This window comes from Aquila chrysaetos, chromosome 21, assembly GCF_900496995.4.
Source record: "Aquila chrysaetos chrysaetos chromosome 21, bAquChr1.4, whole genome shotgun sequence".
In the NCBI taxonomy this organism is placed as follows: domain Eukaryota; kingdom Metazoa; phylum Chordata; class Aves; order Accipitriformes; family Accipitridae; genus Aquila; species Aquila chrysaetos.
This window is the reverse complement of record NC_044024.1, coordinates 6,941,867-6,961,499: the sequence shown is the minus strand read 5'-3', so window position 1 is coordinate 6,961,499 and position 19,633 is coordinate 6,941,867. Positions and strand designations below refer to the sequence as shown.

At 36.9% G+C, this 19,633-nt stretch overlaps 1 long non-coding RNA gene across 1 annotated transcript; it reads right to left on the bottom strand.

The window, feature by feature from the left end:
* Positions 1-5,232: 5,232 nt before the first annotated feature.
* LOC115333528 lies at positions 5,233-19,232 on the bottom strand. Its single transcript, XR_003920834.1, has 3 exons — positions 19,075-19,232; positions 16,584-16,715; positions 5,233-5,312 (listed from the first exon to the last, which is right to left on the bottom strand). It is a non-coding gene; the product is annotated as an uncharacterized LOC115333528 (long non-coding RNA).
* Between the last annotated feature and the right edge of the window lie 401 nt (positions 19,233-19,633).

Here is a 19,633-nt window from a genome sequence, read left to right as displayed (position 1 = left end):
GAAAAACATATCAAACACTTGGACTGTCTTAGACTTCTCACTCAGTAACTTTTCATTTTCACTGAGTAGAGATGAAAAAAAAAGTTTTTTCCTTAGTGGTAGCAGACAGAAATAATGTCTGAATATTTTACTTCACTGCATCTCATTTTGTACATTCACCTTTCTATTTCTGTACCTATGTATTCACCCTCAGTAACCTTAGCTCTTGTGTACTTCATTTTTAAGACAATTTAACAACTCATGATTTATCCAAATTGGACTCCTGCTACACTTTCTGTCTCTCTCTCTTCCCCTCCCCCCATTTAAAGAATTAAAAATAGTGAAAACTGTTGGGTTTTTTGCAGTCTCTTTAACACTATTTCACCTAGTCTAGGTTCATATGAAGCACAACCCGTCACTTACTAAGCTTATTGAAATCTATTGTTTTATTTAATTATCTTCCCTTCTTTCCTAAAGATCATGAACTCTATTATTTCATGATCCATCTTCTGAAGTTGCATTCCACCAGCATATTCTCAACAAATTCCTCCCTGCTAATTTCTCTCTTGCCTTGACTAGCCTTCCCTTTCTTTACTTCTCCAATTTCAGTATCTAATTTTAATTATGCTTTTACCTAGTGTGTTTGGTTTGTTTGGTTTTTTTTAAAAAAAAAAAAAGCCCCAAACCAGTGAAAACCAATGTAGTCTGTATTCTAACTACGTATGTTGTGGTAATTAAACTGAACTAATAAACCTGTAGTTTAATGAATGTTCACAAAAAGTCTCCAAAACCTGGGCTTCCCTATTTGGGGGCCTGTATTAGATGTGCACCATCAGAGTGATTTTACTCTTTTTACCATACATTTACAGACACTTAAACTCTGCCTGTGTTCTAGACATAAAAGCAAGTTATTGTAAGGGAATATCACCTTACTTGTTTTCTTTGGTAAGCTATACTCCTGTCAAATTCAAATAATATTTAAGATTTATATCCTGTGAATTATTCCTTCAAGTCTCCATATGCCAATTACATCATAAGCTTGACCCTGTGCTAAGACCTTCAGTTCCTCTTCCTTATTCTATATATCTCACATTTCTTTCTTATGTCTTCCATAGGAATGCAGATACACAAGATGTTTGATAGAGTAATATTATTCTTCTGCTTGTTCCTCTTATGACACTATTATGAATAAACTTCTCTAATTTATAATCCCTGTTCACTTAGTTCTTTTTACAGATACAAGTGTTATTTCTTGCTCTAGAGGTTGCTCAACCACTCAGAAATACCTGAGTGATTTTTTTTTTTTTTACATTGATCAGAGACATTTTTGATGATTCATTGTTAAATGACTTTTACTCTACTTCATTCTGTGATAATACGTTTGAAACATATGCCATTTTCTATCCTGTGAGAAGTTACCTTGCTCTTTTTTTGTCCTAAGAAACAGCTATACTGAGAATATAACACTAGTGCAGCCAGAAGCCAGTTGCTTACATAACTAAAATGCAGGCTAAGTCCACATGTCAGATTTCGTAAGTTATCTAGATTCATTAACTCAGGTATACAAGTACCGTGACAGGCTCATGCTTTTACCGCAAAGGATGAAGAGTTCTACAGGAGGACTGCCGAATATTCTTGACACATTTTAGCTAGCTTTTATATACTGTTAAAAGCATAGCTGCTGCAACACAGTTCATCTCTTCAGCTTCTTAAGCATGTTTTCCACCTTCCAGTGAATTTGCCTATATTAGAGTCAAATAGGTAATCTCAGCCAAACAAAAGCCCTCAAGTATTTTATCCAGTTGAGAGCAATAACCCAAAGCACTCCTACAACCACTTTTCTTCAAGATGGTAGAATGAAGAGTCAGGCTCTTACCTGCTAAGAAGCTTTCTTTGCTGTGGGGAAGTCAATAACATGTAGAGATGGCTTCTCAATTGTCCCTTTCAATCAATTTTCAGTTTCCCTGCATTTACCATAGTTCACCTTCTTCCCAATTCAGTTTCCTTCATGGCTATGCTACTACCCAGATACTCACAAGAAAGAGAAATCTTTCCCCATGATATTTTAACTAACCCAAACAATTTCCTTTTACCCTGCAGATTCACACCACCATTAAAGAACTATATATTTTATATATACAGAAAAGGAAAAAACTACTATTACCTCTCCCATGTCTCCATGGCAATGAAATTCAGAGAATCATTGTCTCCCTACCGTGAATCCAGTTTTCTGGAATTAGACAAGTATACTTTCACTTCCTCTCCCCTGTGATGAAAACTGATGATAAAGAGGGAAAGAAAAAAACCAAGAAGATACACTTGCACAGTCATTTCTTCTTGCACCATCCGTAGTGAGGAGGCATGTTCAAGGTCAAGTTACCCACTGGTCCAAACCCAGATCATCAGGGTCCACAGCTGGGCATGGGTGTAGCTGTAGCCCTGACATTAACACCTCATGGAAACAGCTAATCGTGGGCTGATTTGGAACTACGATCCCCTGTGCCAGGCTCCATACGAATACAACAGCTCTGTCCCAGAGACTAAACTATTCATTTTATGACAATGTATTGAAAATTGGTTATACACAGCAGAATTTAAAAAAAAAAAATCCTTTTTATGTAGAAGATGAATAATACATTGTTCATCAATCAACTTCAGAGTTTTTCTGAAGATACTCAGTGTTTTCTGGTAATTTGTTAAAACCTTTCCTTTTTTTTTTTTAATGCACAGTTCTCACCAAAATAAAGCTTACGACCTCAATAACACCTATTACCTCTCTCTTAGCTTGACACATACCCACTTGTTGATTAAGTGTGCTTAACCCACATTGTCAAAAAAAAAAAAAAAAAAAAAAATTTACACTAGTTAATGATGTGCCTACCTGGAAAAACTGTGTCCTGTGTGGCCACTTTTCTGGCACCATGAATTGAACTTCAGCACAATGTGCTTTGCCAGAAGTCCTGCACTATAGCACCATTCCTTCATCCTGGCAAGCTTATGTTATAGTATGTTGCAAGTAGAGGCATCCACATGCTGTTAACCTTTTCAGACCACTAAAGAACAGATGGTCTCAGATTAGCTGTTGACGAGCTGTTAATGTAACTATCCATCAATGCCTTTAATTACAGTTTTCTTGTTTTCAAAACAGCCTATATTGGATTTATTTTTTTTAAAGCAGAATATAAAATAAAGTGCTCTGTAAACACAGAATAGACCTATAAACACAAATAGACCTAGACAGTGTTCTTCTTTCTCCCCCTGTGAAAACCCCATGTGAACAAGAATCTGTATAAAATTGTCAAAAAGATATTGTAAATGTAGGAGATCTTAATGCATGTCAAAGGCTCCTTTGGACCACCCCTACTGAGGACATAATTTTAATCACCTTTTCCCAGAAACCATAAAATATGCACTATGTAAAAATTTCTGTTACAAAAAATCTTCCTTCTTAGAAAATGTAATTAAAAAAATACATCATTTTCTGCTTTGGGAAAGAATAGACATATTTCCATAAATACCTTATGGATAAAAAATTACCTCTGCCTTCACATAGTTAGGGTATTGCTTTGGTAAACTCTCTTAGGATACTACAGTGAAAGCTATTTCATTTTTATTTTAATTACAGTGAATTACTTGTTAAATGAAAAAAGTCTTGCACAGATAACAGTTTCACATACCAAACGTTCTTCCTTCAGGAACCAGTTGATAGCCAATCCAATTTAATATAGCCCAAACCATTTCATTAGCATGTTATCTGCACAGGTAATTCCGTCAGTCAGATGTGCACTTCCCAGAGATGAAGTGACATTGTTTCTCCTGTGTTGGACGCTACATTGCTCCCAATTTTTGTGCAGGTAAAAGCAGGTGGAAAGACTAATCATGAAGCTCTGTTTTAATTTTTTACTATATCAATGCCACAAATCCAGATTTTTAAAATCTTACGTGGGATTTTCTAACAAAGGCAGTCTGGAATAAGCTATACATTAAAGCATAAAACAGAGTTACTGAAAATACACACATCTTTGGAAAGATTTAGACACATGAATAAACTAACTGAACCCCTAACTGTGAAGCATTTTATTATTATCTATAAGGAAAGGTTATGTTTACTGTAATAACTTTCTTTAATGTGTGATGGTTGAATTCTCATGAATAAGAGTTTCCATTTTTAGAGAAGAAAAGCGTAAAAAACCCTCTTTGCCACAAATTCACCTATAAACTCTTGAAACATATCTGTATTATAGGAGAAAGACTTAACCTTTGCAAGGTGAATAACAACAAAAAGAAGTAATTTGGGGATCCCTACCATTTTCCTCCACTGTATTACCTGGAATGACGGCAATTTACAGCAGACATTAGGGGTTTACTTCCATGAAGGTAAATACTGGTATACGAAATGATGAAAAATCTGCCATTTTGCACCAAGCCCATGGTCAAACTCAGAGACAATTCTGCTATGCATCAGCTACATTTATCTGCTTAAGATCATGTGACACTAACCTCAAATCCAAAAGGTAAAAATAAAAGTGAATTAAAAACTACTTTTCATGTCTGTCTTTTCACCACGATCTTCCCTCAAAGTCTTCATTCCAAAAAGGCACTAAAAATGTATTATATGTGAAGAATTCAAATAAGATCTTACTCTAGCAAGAAGGAATGCTTGGAAGAAGGAATACAAATCTCAGAAGACTTTGGAAGTTTCAATACAGTATTATAGATATCTTCCTTACACTTAGATAATTAGAGATATTAAATATTGGATACCTGCAAACTCCCATCCATCACTACTGGAAAAATGACTCTTAACTAGATGTGAACAAACATATTTCTTCCTTCACACTTCTCCATTTAATTCTAGTAGTAGTGCAATGAATATATGGATTTGACGCATGTCCCTCACCACTTGAGAACTAATTAAGCTTTTCCCAACTCCTTTTTGGCAGAAATTCTTTTGCTACCAATTTAAAACATTTTTTAAATTAAATAAAAATAAAAATTTGAAACTCTGATTCACTCACAGAACACCATCAGTGTTTTACCTTCTTGCAAATAGCAGCCATTTTCAGATAGGCTAGAATTATTAATACATAGGCTGTCATAAACAGCTATGACTGTTTTGAATAACATTGATTTGGCTGTCAAAACAGGTAGAAGGGTCAGCATCTCAAACTATTCAGTTGTATTCTAGAAAACATTCTACTTCTTACAGGAAAAAATTAATGTTGGTCTCTTAACGTATCCAGCATAACTCACCTGTTCTGTGCTGATGCAGGGACACGACAAGAGACATGCTGTTTAATCCAATGTAACATGATTCAGACATATAACAGCACCTGTGGAAAGACAACAACAATACCATTAACACACTGAATCAAAGTCTTTACAGTATCTTGAAATGTAAGGAAGCATTGTAACACATTGCTGTGATACAGTCCTTTAGGGGACCGGTGTTACAGCAAGTTTTAGTGTGCCATACTAACTAACGACAGCTGGAGTCTGGAATACAAGGTGAATTCTGAGCATGCAGCAACAGGATTGTAAGCGATCTATGATTTAAGGCTGTTTTGCATTGATCTAATTGACTATTCCCTCGACAGATGAAGGGACAGTAGGATTAGAGTCAAAAGGGTAAAAAAATTCTTTATCGTTAATAAAGGCAATGAAACTGCAAGGAAGGAGGAAGGGAAGTAAGGAAACAGAATGGGGGAAACTACTCTATGGTATTCCTCCTGAATTATTTGGAATGTCAAAATGGCAGGCAAACATGTAGATATTTTGCCTCAGGGTCTACTCTTAGCAGGGCTCAGTGGGAGTAGGAGGGGAAAAAAGTCATGCAAACAACAGTATAACAGTAGAAAAGACAAAACCAGATTCTCTCTCTTTATATATACATATGTATGTTTGTATACATATATATATGCATATGTGTATCCACACACACACATACTAATCACGTGCTAAAAAAATACTGATTGAAACATACAACTTTCTTAAAATATGCCAATCAGTGCTAAGTGTGGCATAGAACTATAAAAATAGTGGATGTTTAATAGGTATTTTGAACCCATTGCAAATATACACTGCCAAAACATGACCTAACAGACTGTATTAATAATGTATCAACCCATCCCAAGGTCTCTTTGTCATGGCCCTGAACTTTTTCTTCAATGACTGCTCAAAATCAGTTGTAATTTATTCTGATGACTGTAACTTGCTCTGCATTTTTGAGGCACTGAAGCTATTCTTTGATTAGTGACTATGGTGTACCTTCATCAGTTTTAAAATAGTATTTTAAATGAGTGTTTACTATGATGGCTCTGACAGGGCAATAGTGCCTTTCATGTAAAGGTCATGGGCTCGCTGCTCACCCTAGATAGTAAAGGCTGAAAGTCATTGCTGCCCAATGGCTGTTTCGTACCCTGTATGAAGCGAATTGATGGGTTTGGTCCAGAGCTTTAGTGGATAAATACATCACAAACTATCACCAGAATTGGCGTTACTAGTGTCATTCTCAGCAGAAGGTCAAGGAGTAAGTTGGCATAGAGACTAAATTGTGTTCGCAAGCCTAGAAGGCAAGATAAAAACAGACTAACTAGGTGGTCTAGAAAAAGAACCACCCCTTTCCTATAGCTGTTTCAGAGCTGTCGCTCCAAGATTCTTAACACACTAAATTCACTTTCAAAAAGAATATACCACTGGGAGGATTTCTAAGACAACTAACTGTAAGATTTATTGGCAGCTATGAAATTTAAAGATCCAAGAAGCGTATAATACTTAGACTGTTGCAATCTCTTCAATCAGACTGTACTTTATAAAATCAAATTAATGTAAATTAGTAAAGGAAACAGCTGATCTGATCTTTCCATTATCCAACCTTCTGCCAGCACAAGTTTATCCTTTGCTATATAATGTCCAAATAATTCTACACGTTCCAGTGACATCATTTCCACCAAACTTTTTTTAGGGATTTTTCTTTAGACTTTGTTTAGATGTTTTTGTTTAGAATTAGCAAAATTTGAGCTTACAAGATTTGTTGGGAACCATATGTAGCCACTTTTTGAACAGCTGAGACTTTTCTTCTGCTCCACTCTCTGCCTTTTGAATGTCATGGGGAAAAATTTGTCTATCTCAGACCCTTTCAAAACTTTTGTTGGTTGCCAAAGGAGATTTGTAGTGTTTGCACCATATCCTTTCAGGAAAGGTTGCCCTTCTTCTGTACTCACAGTAGCATTTGTGTAAAATAAACACTGCAAGTTTAAGAAATCATTTTATTCCGGCATTTACTCATTGTGCACAGCTCATCCACAAGGTATGCAATTTCTTCCAATGTACGTGATTTTGCATGCATTTTTTCTGGATAAAGGTTCAAAGAATTACAATTATATATAGTGTTCCTATCCATTTATACAATAATAAATGAATGTGTTTCTTGGTTTTTTTAGAACCAAACACTAGTACTATCTAAGTCAGTGGATAATTGATGGTAGTGAGACTACATGCCCCTGAGAATGACACTCTGCTGATTTTTTATTCTGTCAACACAGTTCCCTTCTTTTAGAAGTTAATTCTGGACAAATGATTGCTCCTAGATGAAAAGCCTGTTTGACGTAAGTGGAAACAAAAGACCAAGAAAGTTTAACAATGGATGAATACAATTTAATACAAACTCTGCCTCTGGTGATATTTCTGCTTATGGGACAACAAGTTATGCCTTCTGTACACCAGTCTGGGGTGGAGTCGGTGCTTCAGAAAGTTATGGTTGTCCCTATTTCCTCCGGAACTGGGATAATCTCACAGTGTCCACACTAGGAAACATCTCTGCCCATTGTGGTAGTGTGCTTGCTCTTCTGAATACAGGTACGGATTTAATAAAAGATCCACATAAAACACCTACTCCAAACCTGTGTACAGAAATCTGTTTAAAAAAGCAGGTGGGCAGCCACATGGCTAAAGTGAACTAAAGTGAACTAAACCACAAACGTCTTCTTTTTCAGGAGAAGGCACTCTTCTCAAAGAGAGGAGTGAATTCCAATGCAAGAATGACTGAGCTCCAAAAGAGGAGGGAATTTACCAGCACGACCTGGGCTCTGTGACTGTCCTCCCCTGCCAAGGTGATGCCCTCCCCTCCGCCGTGGGGCCCCTGGGCCGTCCCAGCTGCCACGGAATCTTCCCTGGATTCAAAATTTCCAAGCGCAACGGGTGCCCCTGACTGAGCATTTCTGCCGCAGTGCTGACTCCAGCCCCAGTGCCGAGCCACAGGTCGCCCTCGGGATGGTTTCTTTAATAAACTAAACGATACCCCAGCCCTAAAACTGCACGATTCCCTACTCATTTAGGGCAACAAATCGACTCCAGGATTGTTTCCGGTGATCGTAAATCTCTTGCCAAGCATATGCACTAATATTTAATGGAATTAATTAAAAAATTGCCAAGCTCTTCCACTCAAGTCATTACAGTCTATAAAAGAGAGCTATTCAGGTTGTTTACGGACTCTGACAGAAATACAAAGATAAATAGACATGTTAAAATGTATAAACAAGCTCTCTTTTGCAGGCACTAAGTTTGTTTTAACAGTGTCAATAAATGTCTGCTTATATGGGTTCAGCAGTAACTAATGTTCACCAGGAGGTACATTTTAGAAACAAGAACCAGGAAAAACCTCTATAAACACAAATGTGGAGTGAAAATTAAATTTGTCAGGAATTTCCCTTGAATTTCTGTAATTGAGTAATTTGGAAAAAGCACTAGTTTCAGTTTTGTCATAGGATAGAAATCCAGTTTGTAAAAAGATTAGAAAGGTAACCAATTTACTTACGAAAAATATAGGAAACATGGATGACAGCATTACTGCATCATTAAAATTTAATTTTAAAATACAATTTATAGGATGAAAACTGGTCTTTCTTAATCATGATTTCTGCCATGGAACAGCTTTAGTAAAGTATATTATTATATCATTTTACTTTTCTGTTAAGAAATTAATTCTGAGTATTACAAATTTCTTGAGATATTACACATATATCTCATTTTTATATATGCATATTTATATATTTTTTAAATAGTATTTTTATATAATTTTATTTTTTTTCCCCTTTCAGAGACTGGCCAGAGACTTTATATGGGGGGACAATAGAAGAGAGCGATTTTCACAGCCTATTTATTTGCATTTCCATTTCACAAACTCTCATCTCTGCATTATTCTAGTGGTTGCCTTTGACACTATCTTTCTGCTGGAAGATAATTGCCAAAAAAAGAAAAGAGTTGGAATTGAAAGTTTCCCAGGCTGCTACCTATCTAATGTTTCTTCAGTTGTCAGAGAGCATCCAGTGTGCCTCCATTTTCCACAAAGCCAGTTCCCTTCTCATCACCCAGGAGGACTTAGGGCACCATGGGTAAGCCATGGCAACTTAGTGGTAGGCAAAAGAGAAAATGAAGAAGGAAATACGCAATTTAAGCATCTTTTCATAGGTATCCTAAAATCACACCGTTTGTTGATACTGATCCTTGATAGGAAGCGACTGGGTTCAGTCTAAATCCATAGTCATAAAGCTCAATTAAGGTGAAGATGAATGAACCAGACCTCTTCATTGCAATCATTTCTTCTTAACAGGGATATCGTTCCTTCAGTCTCAATCAAAATCTAGTTTTAACATCGGTGCTTAATTTATTGTCAAATTAAGCAGGCAGGATTTGCACATAAGAAAAGGACAAAAGGCATATAATTTAAATCCAACTGTTCTGTTCTCTTATTAACATTGGTCTCTCTGTGCTTTAAAATAAAAGTCAGGGCATAGTCAGACCTGACAACTAACATTATCTGACCTCTATATTTGTTTATGAATATATGACAGATTTTTTTTAAAGAGATAGTCCAAGACAATTCAGATAAGTCACCCCAAATCAACTCGACACCATGATTAAATATTACTGATAAGTGTCAACTATGAGAGTAACCCCACTAAGAAAGGGCAAAAATAAATTTCTCCTTCTGAAGTGCAATAGTTTGGGTTCTTTTTAAAAGTCTCATGCACAAGTACAGAGGACAAGTATTTGAGAAATATGGATGTCACAGGACTCTTACAATATAATTCTACTATCTGCTTAATTGTCATGGAAAATGCAGTGAGATTAACATTGATATAAGCATTACTAAAATTCTGATCACTAATATTCTCAGGAACGGTGTTAATTTTACATGCTAATGAGTAGATAAAGAGAATTAAGATCCCTGAGGGAAAAAAAGAGGTTGACTGAGGTATGAAATGCCCCTAAGACTGCAGTCAAATATGATTGTGGATGTGCTCTGTTTCTGTAAGCTGCCAGACACACTAACTTGCTTTCTGCTTGGGTAGAGCTATTTTTATTTTTTTTTTGCTAATGTTAGGGGGTTTATATGTAAAATGAAGACCAGTGAAGACCAGTCTTATGAAAGTAATGCTTTATTAATATAAACAGTGCTTTCATTAGGGTATTACGGTGAGGTGGTATAATCATAGGTGGGATAATTAACATGGAAGATGCAAATCTTTACTTTCTGGGAATGCTTGATATAGGACACCAAGGAATATTGCCTGAGTATAGTCATACCTTGGTGCACTCTTTTAATCCTCATCACTGAAAAAGGAATTTATTCCTTCAGATATTTCAAATCAAACTACAAATACTGCAGTGAAAAAAATCCCAACAAACAAATAAGGAAAAAATACAACAACAAAAAAAGCCAACTGGCAATCTATCTTGTTCCTTAAGCAGAAAAGAAAAACAAAGACCGCTACTACTTTTCTCTTTAATAAATGAAGCCTACTGTTAAACTTATTGATAGACAGATATTCTGGCAACAGATTGTCAAAACGTGTGACCAGACCACACAAGTAACCCACACTCACTTACAAGCTGTCTGCAAAGTTAATCTAAGAACCTGTAAAATATCCCAGGTTTGGAGTATAAATATCAGTGATGAAGTAAATTCAGAATGTTTTAAAAGTTATTATTTGCATTTTTAAACACAGAGGACTGTTAAATATGCAAGGACCTAAATTAAACTTCAATATTAAGACCTATCTCTAATACAAGAAAATACGTATTCACAGTTTCCCAACCAGAAAATACAGTTACATTTATAATAGCAAGTGCAACTTTGTGTGCTGCTTTTGTAGCAGTTACGGACATCGCCGCCAACCCCCCGCCTCCCTCAGCCAGGTGTTGCAGTGCTTGGTGTTAGTCTAATGGTTGAACTCCAGCTGGGATTTTTCAGGGGAAGATTTTGCACTGGTTACTTATTGCCAGACTAAAGATTTACCTACACCTTTTCTGAGAGCTTGTTCCATGACCAGGTTACACATTCCACAGCCGCTACATGGGAAAAAGTGAAAAGCCTGTAACCATTTAAGAGTCCAGTTCTGTTCCTCCTATATCCTTCCTCTGTTCCAGCAGTCATTAGGAAAAACGGGAAGGCCCTTGTTAAGCAAACCATGTACTGCTACACCGGTAACTGCTTTTTGGTTATAGAAGCTGTTCCATCGTGTCACAGCAGCAAGAAGAGCCATCTTCTTCATGATTCTGTGGAGATATTCAAAACCTGACTGGACACAGTCCTGGCAACCTGCTCTGTCTAACCCTGCTTGAGCAGGGGTTTGGACTAGGTGATCTCAAGAGGTCCCTCCCAACCTCAGTTACCTTCTGTAACTCTGTCATTCTCACACTTGAGAATGTTGTTTGTTTTGCAGGCGTTTTACTTCCATTTAGGTTTATTACTAGGAAGCCCGAGAAGTAAAATGAAAGTTGCATATAAGTAAAAACGTCTCTTTCTCCAATTTCTTGTTTCCAGATGGCTGAGCACTAGAGCAAGTGGAAAAGAGAGTATGCAGGCACTGTACAAATGAACCAGCTAGACTCTTCTCTGTATCTTTAGATGGTATTTCTCTAGTTGGCTAGATATTCTTGATCCCTATTGGTATTCCCTGTATGATGTTGCTGCTTTATATAAAAGGATACTGTTGCCTCAAAACTAGTTCAAAGGCTCCATTTGAGAAACAGCTGCATTAAAACAGACTACCTGGCAGAAAAAGCAGGAAGAAGATATTTTGCTTAGAGGAATTTGGCCTCAAAAGAGAGACTGCGAAATATTTGCAAGAGAGGTACTGGTAGGAGATGGGTACAAGATACAAGGAGGGCAGCTGACAGGACAGAGATAAAAAAAGTGATGTATACATATCCACTGCAGGATCCACATATTACATCAAGAAATATACAGGACGATCTCCCATTCCTGAAATTACAAGAGTTAATATAAATGGACAAATATGTAATAGAATAGGACATAAGATGTCCTAAGCAATGCATCTGCTCTATATTGAATTGAAATATGTCGATGTACAGGCTTACGTATCCCTTAGGCCAAAAGACTCTTTCAAACAGAATTTTTGGTAGCTAAAGCAACATTTGCCTAAAGCACCTGTCAAGCATCCATTGAGAACTGAATCATGTGATTTCTAAGTATATATCATCTTGGGCTACTGTCAAGATCTGGTGGTGACCTGATGTTGAACATTGCAGCAAAAGTATATTCTAATTTTGTTCAGGAAAAGCAGGAAAAAGATACTTTGTTCAGAAGACCTTGGCCATGAAGAAAGGAAAAGCAAAGCCAAACCCTAACTCAGAAGGAGCAGACAGACCTTCCACATGGCATCTATGGCCCAGGAATTCTAACTTTTCATAGCACCATCTGGACTGAACAATGTTGTTCCTCCTCCCCTTTTTGTCTTCTTATCAGTAGCAGCCAATTTCTCAGAGTAAGGCCACAATCTCTGTCTCAGGTGGTTTAATTTTTCCTCTCTAGCCATTATCAGGCAGTGTTTTCCTGTTAGATATACTATAAGTGGTCCAAGCTGCCAGCTGCAGTATAGCTAACCTCTTTTGGCAACGAAAAATTGTCTTGTTTTCCATGCTTTTTTTCCTCCACCATTCAGGAGCATATTTGGCACAGAAAAGCCAACAGGTGTACTTCATTGTTAAAAAGACATGAGGCATCAGTGCTTTGAAGACGTTAGTGTGACAGGTCTCCCAGCTGCAAATGATGCCACTCACCTTATTATGCAAAATGCCTATATAAAGCTATTATTGCTTGGCATCTCTGTCCCAGTGAGGTGGTCCAACCAATTAACAAGCACAATATCAGATGAAAATGGACATGACTGCAGGCAGCCAAGACTCCCTGCATTCTCATAAAGCTTTTTTTTTTTAAATCAAAGTCGGATTTCCAAGTCAAAAGCATGAGGCTGTCTATGTCTGTCTTAAGTTTACGTGTCTAGTGGTAAGGCACAATAACAATCTCTTATCTATTTTCATTATTTTCTGCGATATAGAAAATATAGACATTTAAGAGATTTATAATGTCAGAAAAGAGGTATCATAAACACATATCTGTCTACAGAATTGAACGATAAAACCAGCTAAAAGAATGTAGCTGTGTTTCAGATTAACAGACTAATAAGAAGAACTAAAAATGTTGTGAGGACTCACATATGAGATATGAGCGAGGAGCCCTTGGACTGCACTACTACCATGTATTTTACTTTTGCATATGTAAAAAGGACATCCTTGCTAACTGTGATTATGAAAGGCAAGAATTTCAGTGATCTTGTCCAACACCACAGTTGTGCATATCCCAAAAGTACTTCTTTCCAGTCCAATGGAGTTCCAGAATTAAAGTCAAGTACTGAGGAACATGCCCACAAGGATTAGCTAAGCTGAGAAAGGAATCCTTTCTGCATTTTGCCTGATACTACTTCTGTTTAGTTTTCAGATTCCAAATCAAAAAATTATTTTTAAAACATGCAAATGGAATATCCATTAGAATGGAATCTACACAAAGACACCTTCTAGAATAATTTGAAAAAATCAAGAAAAAATTTAAATAAGAGACACTGCACAGAAGTGAAACAATTAAATTAGCAAGACTGATGCAAAGTGCAGTTTTATATCCCAGTCTAAGCAAGACATGCAGTATGCTATTTCTGCTCTGATACATCAATGTAAGCATAGTTTGACTGAAGTCAGTTTAAAAGCTTGGATTTCCACAGAAAATCTTATGCATTTTCAGAAATGTTTGCTTTGCTCAGGAAGACTCCTTATTATAAACAAACAAAAAAAATTAGATAGTAGAAACTACTTTGAGTAAAATTAGCTTTAAGAACAAAGACTGGGCTTAACAGAAATCAATTTTTTCATTTAAGGATACTTTTATTCCTTCTGGTACAAAAAAAAAAAGAGCAACTAGAAAGGCGGCTATTACAACAGAATCTAAAAATAGCTAATAATTATTTGAAAAAATGCTCTCTCTTCATTTGCCAGAAGAACTAGTTTTTGAAAAGCAATTCTAAAGTATTTCCTCTTAACTGTGCTTGCTTCAGTGATGTTATATGGAAAATGAAAAAATTTAAGACAAACTTGACACTTCTGTCAAAATGAACACATTCTATGTTCCTCTGTTATATCTTTTGTGTTTTGCACAGGTGGGAGTTGAGATCTACTGTATGAAGAAGAGAAATGTTCAGCTGTAGATTTATAAAATGTATTTCAAAAAATCTCCAGTGAATCCAACATTTCCAACAAAACTTAGTTCTTCACTCTACAGCAAAGTGGTTTTATTTCTGAATGTCAAGGCCAAACTCACCAGGCCTTTTAAAATAACCTGGAATATATACAAAATGTCATCTACATACATATATATGGCAGATACACAATACAGACTGTTCTTTAAAAATTCCTTTAGAGGTGTTTTCTCCCCAAATACTGAACTTTCTGATTATTTTTTTTTTCCTGACAAATGTACAGATGTTATTTCAGTGAAGAAGCAGATAACAAAAAGCCAACTAAGGAATACTGATTTAAGTTTATATAAAGATTAGGGCTGAGGTCTCTTTTTATCCTAGAAGAAAGGAAGAGTTTTCATACAGATAATTCTTATTTTGTGAATGGCTCTTTGAGACAAGCTATGTGGGATACTGATTACAAACAACACAAAACAGCTAGAAAAAGGAAGTAATTTTATCCATCCTCTGAATATTCTGGTACTTATAAAGTCTTATCAAATATAACAAGATGAAAAAACCCTGTACTTCCATTAATTGGTTGACCATTGCATCCAAGAAGTCAGACATAGAATCTGAACTATACCCTCCCAATTAATGATGGTTGCTCTAGGGCCAGGCTGGGTACTTAGTGCACAAATTATTGTCAGAACACAGTTCTGCTGCTTTTGTGTTTAGAAGATATTTGTATTCTAACAGCAACTTGGGATCACAGGAACAGGACCTCGGTCATCCTAAATGCTTAAAGGCATGTTAAAGAAAAAACCCCACACTTAAACTTATGACAGTATTCATCTTATAGAGAGATATAAAGAAGACAGTAAAACAACAAGCATCTATATGCTAACCTGTGTTGATGTGGAGATACCCTGCTTCCCTTTCAGCTGTTGGTTGAGTTAGGATGCTATGTCAAAGATTTTTCCTTTCCAGGGCAAGATGACACAAACAGAAACTTGTGCTCAGTCCTCCAGCCTCGCTAAAAATCTCTGTAAGGCCGTAGTACTTGAGGAGAGGGAACGGAAGGTTATTGTGCCAAATTGCTGCTAGTAAATATACACTGATTGAAAGCCAAACCTGAACACTTTGTCTAAGTAAAATGAACAGGAAGTAACTAAAGTCTGAACAAAATGGTATAAGCTAGTAAAATCATATAATCTCCCACACCAAAATACAAAAATTTTGGTTCTTAGGTCATTGTGCTTGGGTATCTTATAGTTAAGGATTTAAATATCAACCCACAGGCTATGAAGGATCTCAGTTCAGGGTCTGGACATGGACATCGGCAAAAGGCAGCCATGCTTTTCCCTATATTGTTGTTGTGGTGGGTTGAGCCTAGCTGGCAGGTAAGCCCCCACCCAGACATGCTCACCTACCCTGTTGCGATGGGGGAAAGCATCAGAAGGGCACGAGTGAGAAAAACTTTTTTAAAAGTCTTTGTGTTTTATATCATTACTTGTTTAGTCGCAGTGTAATTTAGTATTTTACTCAAAGAAATTCAGGATATGCCTAGGTTTGCACAAAAACAGTGCAGATATGATATGGTGTATTTTGGTAATATTGAGAATAAATCTTGTGGTTAAATTAAGTTGACTATCATGTGGATTAATTCTGCTGTGTGATTTATATGAGTATTAAATAAATTGTCAGCCCTCTAAAACAGGTTCAGTTAGGCGTATTTGTTTTCCCTTTCTTCCTTGCCTTGTTTGTCCCCAGGCAATGAGAAGATTATGGGCATCATTAGGAGTGCAGAAGATGTCAACAGTGAAATTGTATTCCACTGTTACTTCTACCACTGATCTACTATGGTATATTGAAGAAGAGGTTTTATCTCTCTGGACTGTTGGTTTCTTCTCTCATTATTTATCTGTGCTGAGTGTCAGGGAGGCCAAATATCCCATTGTTCCATTCCTTTCTGAATGCATTACAAATTCTGACAGGAAGGCACAGATGTGTCTGAGAACAGCATGGGCTGTTTTACCATCCTTTATTGACAAAAATTAAAGCGCTGCTTACCTTGGTTTTCTGACCAGGCCATTTGTAGTTGAAGGTTGAGGCATTCAGGTCTTGTCCAACTGGTCCCCATTTTCTCCAAAGAAACTGCAACTGGCCACTTGGATTTCCTTGTGCAGTTCCAGCAGGTTCACACTATGGTATATAATTGAAGGTGAGATCACTGCTGCACAGTGGGTTTCAATCTAAGGAACACCAACCCTAGCAACTCATTAACCATAGTATGAATTCTATCTACTTATCGCTTCCTGACACAAAAATGAATTCTAAGTCTCTGCATCTCTCTCTGCTGTTATACGTGTGCTTTTGCAAAACTAACATTATTTCTATGCCATTGAACTCACTACATGAGTCACATGGGCTCTCAGAAAAAGAAAGTGGAAGAGAGAGACTGTCAGAAAAATCTGCATGATCCATCAACTATAATGGATCCAGCCCACAGGAGGAGTTCAAAAAACCTAGAGGGTCCCAAATAAAGGGAAATTTTTAGGTACATCAACTACAGTAGAATAAATCTGCAGCTGTGCTGGCTATTGGAAGCCAATGGAAGATGTAATGTAACGTAACTGTGCTGGCCAATGGAAGAAGCAAATTCAATAAAACCAATGAGAAAGAGCAGAACTGCATCTTCCAAACACTATTCTATTTCACAGGAGTTATGTATTCTCTTCCTAATGGAAATATTTACATCTCAGTGGTACACTGAAAATATTTTTTCCACTAATATTAAGGTGAATATTCTCACCAGCTGGAACTTACTTTACTATTGAAATTAACCATTTTACTATACCAAACTCCAAATTAATTTTATGATATGAACATACAATTCGTGCTTTACAGATGTTAATAAGTGTGAATTTCTCTTTTTGGACCAACTCTCTCACCCTTGTGCCTACTTGTTGAATCTGTGGGCATGCCCGTAACGAAATGTTATTAGAAATACAATACCAGCAAGCACTTCCCCCATAACATGCCTTTAAATATTCGCAACACTTGATTGGCAGAAGAAGTAGCAACAAAATTCTCTGGTTGTGTAGACATTCATGAATGAGCATGCAGAAGATGTTCTGTGATGAGGTTGTGTCTGTAAGTAAGGATAAGCATCCAGTGGCAGCAGACAGCACGTCTTCTACTGGCTGTGCATAATGAAAAGGTTTCACTACGCGCATAGGGCAGACAAAATCCTAAAGCCAGCTTTTGGCGGAAGATGTACTACTCCATGCAGAAAAACCTTACCAACCTCATGCAAATCAGGAGGTCAAAACATTCATCCAATATTTCTAGTATGCTGTGAAAGGACTTTGCTTGCTATTCATCAATGCCAGTGCCTCGCTTTTCAATCCCCAGCTCCAGAGACCTGACAGAAGCATTGCCACTTCAGATCCTCCCTATCTGTTCAGCTGGACGGCTTTTCTCTAACATTGAATTAGAGTGTTCTACGCCCTCTTCTTCTGACATTGACAGGAAAACATGAAACTTTTGCCAAAAATATCTCCTCTGATCTGTATTTTTTCTATCTTTCTTTACCAAGACTGCTTAAGATAACTTACTTCCATCTTGACACACAGCTCCCTTTAGGCACCAACTTCTTCCCTGTGATAGATACTTCCCTCCTACCTGCTTCTCTCATTTCCTCTAATCACTCTTATCTGAATCTCCCTTCCCTCTCATAATAGACCTGGTCATGATGCCTTTGCTGCTGTGCTTTGAAACTGAACACTGGATGCCCACTGACCATATGCAACATAGAGGTGCTGATGCCTATTCTCAGGCAGCCTTCAGAGTCTATAATCAAGAACTCTAAGGCTAGTTCTAACCTCTCCGTGGCATAAAGCTTCCCCTCCTGACTACTGCAGTTTATAGTTTCATCTTCTGAGACTGTACAGTACTTAGAAAGTAAGTGGAGACTATAAATTCATATTATTATACATGTCATGTCAATGGAGAAAGCACCTAGACTTACAACTCCCCAGATAAAAAGCAATTAAGCAAACAAAAATCCTGGAAATAAAAACCTTCTCTCTGGGACCATTGATGCCCTGTAAGTTGTTGAAGTTTTGGGACAATTCTTCCATGGTATTAAAGCCTCACTGTCCTCCTGATGAGCCTGCAAGCTCTCTCAGCAAGCTTTCTCTCATTTGTTCAAGACCAGCTTTCTCACACTTGTTCAGATAGCTCCCCAGCTCAGAGAACATGCATTCTTTTCTCATCTGTTTTCTCACCAGGCAATTTCCATTGTTCTAATTTAGAAGCAGACAACCTGAGACGATCCATTTCCTTTAGTTTAACCAGTCTATTTAGCATATTCAATGCTTTACTGAGAAAAAATCGTATCATGTTACCACTTCTTAGATTACTCTTGTATTTGTTCTCGCATAGAGTGTATGATCTGTGACATAGTCCCAGCCAGCAAGTGGCAAATTAAATACAGACCAAGGAATAGAGTGGTACATGAAATTCATAAAATAAGTCTGGATTCATAAATTATACATACATTCCCCAAATTGTCATATCTCCCAATCTTCTCTCTGCTGTTTGCCAGATTTTCTTCCACCAGTCACTGTCACATCATAGCTTCTCCTTTCTTTTTTATGTCCTGATTAACAGGACATCTATATTCTCCCTTGAGCTCTCTTCCTCCCAGCAAGATTGTTTTCCATATCCCTACAGGGAGGGGCCAAAAAAGCATTTGTGAGCCTGAGACGCTTCTTTTTCAAGATATATTATGTGATCTAATAAAAGATAATACTTTTTCTTATAAACATACCTCCATAAGCACAATTCAAATGCTTCAATAGGGGTTCAGAAAAAAAATCTCTAGAAAAAGAATTTATTCTTAGATTACTTTGAAAAAATAAAATTTAGACCTCTTTTCTATAGGTAAGGGGATTCTATTAATCTTTGGGGGGGAATGGTTTGACTCTCTGAATATTGATAAAGACCACAGATTTTGCAATTAGAAAAAGCAACCAAATATTGAGTAGGCAGATTCTCCCGGTAGTACTGATTCTTTAGTGATATCCAAGACACTTCTGAAAACTACTGTGGCCATA